The following is a 7,500-nucleotide window of genomic DNA, read 5'->3' on the forward strand; positions in this document are numbered from 1 at the left end:
TCGCTACGGACCTCCATCAGGGTTTCCCCTGACTTCGTCCTGGCCAGGCATAGTTCACCATCTTTCGGGTCCCAACGTGTACGCTCTAGGTGCGCCTCACCTCGCAATGAGGACGAGACGCCCCGGGAGTGCGGAGGCCGCCGCCCCGTGAAGGGCGGGGAAGCCCCATCCTCCCTCGGCCCGCGCAAGGCGAGACCTTCACTTTCATTACGCCTTTAGGTTTCGTACAGCCCAATGACTCGCGCACATGTTAGACTCCTTGGTCCGTGTTTCAAGACGGGTCGTGAAATTGTCCAAAGCTGAAGCGCCGCTGACGGGAGCGATTATTCCGCCCGAGAGCATCCCGAGCCAACAGCGGCGCGGGTCCGGGGCCGGGCCAGGTAGGTCCGTCATCCGGGAAGAACCGCGCGCGCTTGCCGGGAGCCCGAGCGCCCAAAGGGGCGAATCGACTCCTCCAGATATACCGCCGAGCAGCCAGCCAGGACACCGGGGCTCTGCCCAACAGACGCGAACCGAGGCCCGCGGAAGGACAGGCTGCGCACCCGGGCCGTAGGCCGGCACCCAGCGGGTCGCGACGTCCTACTAGGGGAGAAGTGCGGCCCACCGCACACCGGAACGGCCCCACCCCGCGGCGAGTGGAAAGGCAACCGGACACGACCCCGCCGCGGATTGCTCCGCGCGGGCGGCCGGCCCCATCTGCCGAGGGCGGGGGCCAGTGGCCGGATGGGCGTGAATCTCACCCGTTCGACCTTTCGGACTTCTCACGTTTACCCCAGAACGGTTTCACGTACTTTTGAACTCTCTCTTCAAAGTTCTTTTCAACTTTCCCTCACGGTACTTGTTCGCTATCGGTCTCGTGGTCATATTTAGTCTCAGATGGAGTTTACCACCCACTTGGAGCTGCACTCTCAAGCAACCCGACTCGAAGGAGAGGTCCCGCCGACGCTCGCACCGGCCGCTACGGGCCTGGCACCCTCTACGGGCCGTGGCCTCATTCAAGTTGGACTTGGGCTCGGCGCGAGGCGTCGGGGTAGTGGACCCTCCCAAACACCACATGCCACGACAGGCGGCAGCCTGCGGGGTTCGGTGCTGGACTCTTCCCTGTTCGCTCGCCGCTACTGGGGGAATCCTTGTTAGTTTCTTTTCCTCCGCTTAGTAATATGCTTAAATTCAGCGGGTAGTCTCGCCTGCTCTGAGGTCGTTGTACGAGGTGTCGCACGCCACACCGCCAGCCGGCTGTGCACGCTACCGAGAAAGTACCGGTATGCGAACCGCCAGGCGACGGGCGCGCATCGCACGTTTAAGGAGACGCGGCCGGCCACACAGGCGACCACGACACTCCCACGTCTCCGAAGCGGGACAAACGCCGCGCGCTTCAGTATACGTAGCCGACCCTCAGCCAGACGTGGCCCGGGAACGGAATCCATGGACCGCAATGTGCGTTCGAAACGTCGATGTTCATGTGTCCTGCAGTTCACATGTCGACGCGCAATTTGCTGCGTTCTTCATCGACCCACGAGCCGAGTGATCCACCGTCCTGGGTGATCTTTTCCTTTTCAGTCTCCCACTGTCTCTTTCAAGACAGTAGCATTTGCGGGACTGAGGCGTCTGACGGCCCCTGTTCCACTATTTTTTTGTGTCCAACGGCCTCACAGCCGATGGGCGTCGTACGGCTCCACACCGGAGCGGACAGGCACTCGGGCGAACGTCATTCAAAACCGGCGCCAGGCGCCAGGTACCGCAGGCCAGCCGCTCCAGAGCTTCAGCGCTCGTACCACACAACAACAACACTTCCGCTAGTTTTGAGAGGCACGCGTGGTTCCGCACGCGGCGCACGGCCACTGCCGTACAGGTAGCGTGTTGCGCGACACGACACGCACATCGAAAGACATGCAGTCTAGTCGGTAATGATCCTTCCGCAGGTTCACCTACGGAAACCTTGTTACGACTTTTACTTCCTCTAAATGATCAAGTTTGGTCATCTTTCCGGTAGCATCGGCAACGACAGAGTCGATGCCGCGTACCAGTCCGAAGACCTCACTAAATCATTCAATCGGTAGTAGCGACGGGCGGTGTGTACAAAGGGCAGGGACGTAATCAACGCGAGCTTATGACTCGCGCTTACTGGGAATTCCTCGTTCATGGGGAACAATTGCAAGCCCCAATCCCTAGCACGAAGGAGGTTCAGCGGGTTACCCCGACCTTTCGGCCTAGGAAGACACGCTGATTCCTTCAGTGTAGCGCGCGTGCGGCCCAGAACATCTAAGGGCATCACAGACCTGTTATTGCTCAATCTCGTGCGGCTAGAAGCCGCCTGTCCCTCTAAGAAGAAAAGTAATCGCTGACAGCACGAAGGATGTCACGCGACTAGTTAGCAGGCTAGAGTCTCGTTCGTTATCGGAATTAACCAGACAAATCGCTCCACCAACTAAGAACGGCCATGCACCACCACCCACCGAATCAAGAAAGAGCTATCAACCTGTCAATCCTTCCGGTGTCCGGGCCTGGTGAGGTTTCCCGTGTTGAGTCAAATTAAGCCGCAGGCTCCACTCCTGGTGGTGCCCTTCCGTCAATTCCTTTAAGTTTCAGCTTTGCAACCATACTTCCCCCGGAACCCAAAAGCTTTGGTTTCCCGGAGGCTGCCCGCCGAGTCATCGGAGGAACTGCGGCGGATCGCTGGCTGGCATCGTTTATGGTTAGAACTAGGGCGGTATCTGATCGCCTTCGAACCTCTAACTTTCGTTCTTGATTAATGAAAACATACTTGGCAAATGCTTTCGCTTCTGTTCGTCTTGCGACGATCCAAGAATTTCACCTCTAACGTCGCAATACGAATGCCCCCGCCTGTCCCTATTAATCATTACCTCGGGTTCCGAAAACCAACAAAATAGAACCGAGGTCCTATTCCATTATTCCATGCACACAGTATTCAGGCGGGCTTGCCTGCTTTAAGCACTCTAATTTGTTCAAAGTAAACGTGCCGGCCCACCGAGACACTCAACAAAGAGCACCCTGGTAGGATTTAAACGGGGTCCGCCTCGGGACGCGAAAGCACCCCTTCGGCTCGCCCCACCGGCAGGACGTCCCACGATACATGCCAGTTAAACACCGACGGGCGGTGAACCAACAGCGTGGGACACAAATCCAACTACGAGCTTTTTAACCGCAACAACTTTAATATACGCTATTGGAGCTGGAATTACCGCGGCTGCTGGCACCAGACTTGCCCTCCAATAGATACTCGTTAAAGGATTTAAAGTGTACTCATTCCGATTACGGGGCCTCGGATGAGTCCCGTATCGTTATTTTTCGTCACTACCTCCCCGTGCCGGGAGTGGGTAATTTGCGCGCCTGCTGCCTTCCTTGGATGTGGTAGCCGTTTCTCAGGCTCCCTCTCCGGAATCGAACCCTGATTCCCCGTTACCCGTTACAACCATGGTAGGCGCAGAACCTACCATCGACAGTTGATAAGGCAGACATTTGAAAGATGCGTCGCCGGTACGAGGACCGTGCGATCAGCCCAAAGTTATTCAGAGTCACCAAGGCAAACGGACCAGACAAGCCAATCCGATTGGTTTTGATCTAATAAAAGCGTCCCTTCCATCTCTGGTCGGGACTCTGTTTGCATGTATTAGCTCTAGAATTACCACAGTTATCCAAGTAACGTGGGTACGATCTAAGGAACCATAACTGATTTAATGAGCCATTCGCGGTTTCACCTTAATGCGGCTTGTACTGAGACATGCATGGCTTAATCTTTGAGACAAGCATATGACTACTGGCAGGATCAACCAGGGAGCTGCGTCAACTAGAGCTGAGCAGCCGGCCGCCCGGGAGTGTGTCCCGGGGGCCCGCGCGAACACGCAAGCGTCCGCTCAATTATTCTGCAAACAGGAGGAGGCCGAGCTCCCCTGCACGATACACCTCGAAACCCTCTCAGGTCCCGGCGGCGCGCAGCGCCGTCCTAGGTACTTGGTCGGTTTCGAGAGAGGCGCAATCGCCCGGAGTTAGGCGAGTAGACGGTTTTAGTGCGAACACCCTTGCTCCCAACTGAGCTTGCCGCTGCCGACAGAGGCCCGGGAGCGTGCTGTCGTGGCATTGCCGGCGGGAGACAACACGCGCCACCTATGGTGACCGGCAGCTCCAACGCCAGCGCCACACAAGGGCAAAGCCCCACTTGGGTGCAGAAGCGAACTCTCCCAGCACAGCGCACGCGCCAACACGTCCGCACAACTGCGATACAAACCACCTGCGAGAACCGCTGGGGCGACCGAGCAGTAGACGGCGTCGCGGCGCCGAGTGCCAGGCGGCGGCGCATCCTCAACGCACACAGTCCTCAATCAGACCAGCACACTGCAGATGTCCACCGCGCTTCGCACCGGGCTCGGCTGAACCAACTTTGGCCGCCAGGCGCCGCGTGCAGGGTGCGCCGCAGCGTAGCTGCACCGCCTGCCGGGCCCGTCGGCTGGCGCTCCTGCCACTCGGCGCCCCCCACCAGCCGCCTGTTGCGCGTGCGCCCACGCAGCGCGCGGCCAACACGCCGGGCGGCCCCCCTTCACCGGCCGGGAACAGTCCCACCAAGCCACCGCCGCGTATCGCTTCATACCCACATGGACCTAGTCACGTGTGTGGATGTGGCGGGTACCGCTGAAACAACCGGTTAATAGCTGTACCGATCGTCGCCATCACAGATTCACCTCCAGCGTGAACAACCGCTCAACAACGGATTTCCAGTTCATTTGCGTATCTTGGGCAGTAAACGTAGATGTCCACCTACATTTGCGAATTCAACAATTCTTGCATGCCAGGATGTCATGTGTCACGACACGCTACATCAGACCACATACACACTGCGACATGTGCAGAAGAGAACACGTGGAAGGTGGCCCGCGCACGTATGCGATGTCCCTTCCGCGATCCACTGTCAACCGGCATCTGCGGCATGTCCCAGATATGGAACGCGGTCCACCAGGGTAGCACTTTGTGTGAGGCAATACGACAAAGTCGGAATACACGCGTCACTACATCAGACGGCTCACGCTGACCTGACCTGACCTGACCTGACCTGACCTGACTCACCGCACCACCACCCCCAGCGACCCAGGGTGACATACAATGCGTTCGTACGTTCCTCCCACACGCCTCTACGGCGTACCACAGTGCAACCTAGCTGTTATTGGGAGACGAGACAAGTAGCATCGAGCACAACATATGGAAATTGAGATTCGACACCGTTGGGCACAGCCAGCGTACGGTCACACGTATCACACTACTTCACTCTGTACGTAACGACCGATGATCGGTACAGCGTGTGGGTTACGCGTACGACATCAGCGGACAATGGACACAGACCATACCACGACGTACACTGAGGGCGTCGACATCTGAATGCAACTGAACAGCTGCGAGGCTCATTTAACACTCAAACGCCAGACCGACCAGCTTGAGAGGACAGAGACACAAAGAGGGGGACAGAGGGGGGGGGGGCGGCGATATAGTCCTATTGCAGTACAATTGACAGTGGATAGCGGGAATATGTGGAAAGTAAGCAACACTCGCAAGACATCTACATGAGGATAACAACGACACCAGAGATTCCGAGCAGTGAACTATGTTAGGCAAAGGGACAACGTGGGTTAGGTTAAGGGACAACGTGGGTTAGGTTAAGGGACAACGTGGGTTAGGTTAAGGGACAACGTGGGTTAGGTTAAGGGACAACGTGGGTTAGGTTAAGGGACAACGTGGGTTAGGTTAAGGGACAACGTGGGTTAGGTTAAGGGACAACGTGGGTTAGGTTAAGGGACAACGTGGGTTAGGTTAAGGGACAACGTGGGTTAGGTTAAGGGACAACGTGGGTTAGGTTAAGGGACAACGTGGGTTAGGTTAAGGGACAACGTGGGTTAGGTTAAGGGACAACGTGGGTTAGGTTAAGGGACAACGTGGGTTAGGTTAAGGGACAACGTGGGTTAGGTTAAGGGACAAATTGAGTTAGGTTAAGGGACAACGTGGGTTAGGTTAAGGGACAAATTGAGTTAGGTTAAGGGACAAATTGAGTTAGGTTAAGGGACAAATTGAGTTAGGTTAAGGGACAAATTGAGTTAGGTTAAGGGACAACGTGGGTTAGGTTAAGGGACAAATTGAGTTAGGTTAAGGGACAAATTGAGTTAGGTTAAGGGACAAATTGAGTTAGGTTAAGGGACAAATTGAGTTAGGTTAAGGGACAAATTGAGTTAGGTTAAGGGACAAATTGAGTTAGGTTAAGGGACAACTTGAGTTAGGTTAAGGGACAACTTGAGTTAGGTTAAGGGACAACTTGAGTTAGGTTAAGGGACAACTTGAGTTAGGTTAAGGGTCAACTTGAGTTAGGTTAAGGGACAACTTGAGTTAGGTTAAGGGACAACTTGAGTTAGGTTAAGGGACAACTTGAGTTAGGTTAAGGGACAACTTGAGTTAGGTTAAGGGACAACTTGAGTTAGGTTAAGGGATAATGTGGTACAACCAGAGTTAGGTTAAGCGATAATGTGGTACAGCCACAGTTAGGTTAAGCGATAATGTGGTACAGCCACAGTTAGGTTAAGCGATAATGTGGTACAGCCACAGTTAGGTTAAGCGATAATGTGGTACAGCCACAGTTAGGTTAAGCGATAATGTGGTACAGCCACAGTTAGGTTAAGCGATAATGTGGTACAGCCACAGTTAGGTTAAGCGATAATGTGGTACAGCCACAGTTAGGTTAAGCGATAATGTGGTACAGCCACAGTTAGGTTAAGCGATAATGTGGTACAGCCACAGTTAGGTTAAGCGATAATGTGGTACAGCCACAGTTAGGTTAAGCGATAATGTGGTACAGCCACAGTTAGGTTAAGCGATAATGTGGTACAGCCACAGTTAGGTTAAGCGATAATGTGGTACAGCCACAGTTAGGTTAAGCGATAATGTGGTACAGCCACAGTTAGGTTAAGCGATAAAGTTGGTTACATTTGGTATTGTGTGGGAAGGGGGCAGAGAGAGGGGGGGGGGGTGGATAGTGGTGGCAGTACGCGGATGCCTGAGTCACCGTCAGATACGTCACGTCGGTTCGATGCTTGTAGCAAGAGGCTGGCGGGTCTGTGTCTCTCACTTCTGCAATTTTTCATGTGGTATAACACGAGGGCGGGGGGTGATATTTGGTGCCCCTCTGTGTAGGATGTGTGTTGGTTTATCTGAGCAATGGTAGTTGTCGGAGGAGTGGGGTATTGTGCTTTTATAGGTGGACCTACTGCTCTGGTTATCATAGTGTCGACGGTGCAATGTCGCAGAGAGGATGCACTCGACATTGTCGCATTCCAGATGTTTACGTATTGTGTGTCTCCGTTGCAGGCCGAGAGTGGTGCATGTTCGAGTGTCTGGCTGACGTGCGATTCACGTTGTGTGCCCAGTCTTACAGCACGTATAGGGACATTCGCATAAATCATCTATATGTGGCCTTGCATCATTTACTAAGCAGTGCCGTGAGACGAC

General features: G+C 54.7%; 3 non-coding genes across 3 annotated transcripts in view; all 3 read right to left on the reverse strand.

The window, feature by feature from the left end:
• LOC126305367 (large subunit ribosomal RNA) overlaps positions 1 to 1,201 on the reverse strand; it is a 4,222-nt gene extending 3,021 nt beyond the window's left edge. The window contains exon 1 of the ribosomal RNA XR_007553429.1: positions 1 to 1,201. This exon is cut by the window's left edge and continues 3,021 nt beyond it. This is a non-coding gene — a ribosomal RNA (large subunit ribosomal RNA).
• A 188-nt stretch (positions 1,202 to 1,389) lies between these two features.
• On the reverse strand, positions 1,390 to 1,544 carry LOC126305469 (5.8S ribosomal RNA). The gene has a single exon (XR_007553518.1). It is a non-coding gene; the product is annotated as a 5.8S ribosomal RNA (ribosomal RNA).
• Positions 1,545 to 1,905: 361 nt separating this feature from the next.
• On the reverse strand, positions 1,906 to 3,798 carry LOC126305334 (small subunit ribosomal RNA). Its single transcript, XR_007553399.1, has one exon. It is a non-coding gene; the product is annotated as a small subunit ribosomal RNA (ribosomal RNA).
• Between the last annotated feature and the right edge of the window lie 3,702 nt (positions 3,799 to 7,500).

This window comes from Schistocerca gregaria, unplaced genomic scaffold (assembly GCF_023897955.1).
Source record: "Schistocerca gregaria isolate iqSchGreg1 unplaced genomic scaffold, iqSchGreg1.2 ptg000310l, whole genome shotgun sequence".
Lineage (NCBI taxonomy): Eukaryota > Metazoa > Arthropoda > Insecta > Orthoptera > Acrididae > Schistocerca > Schistocerca gregaria.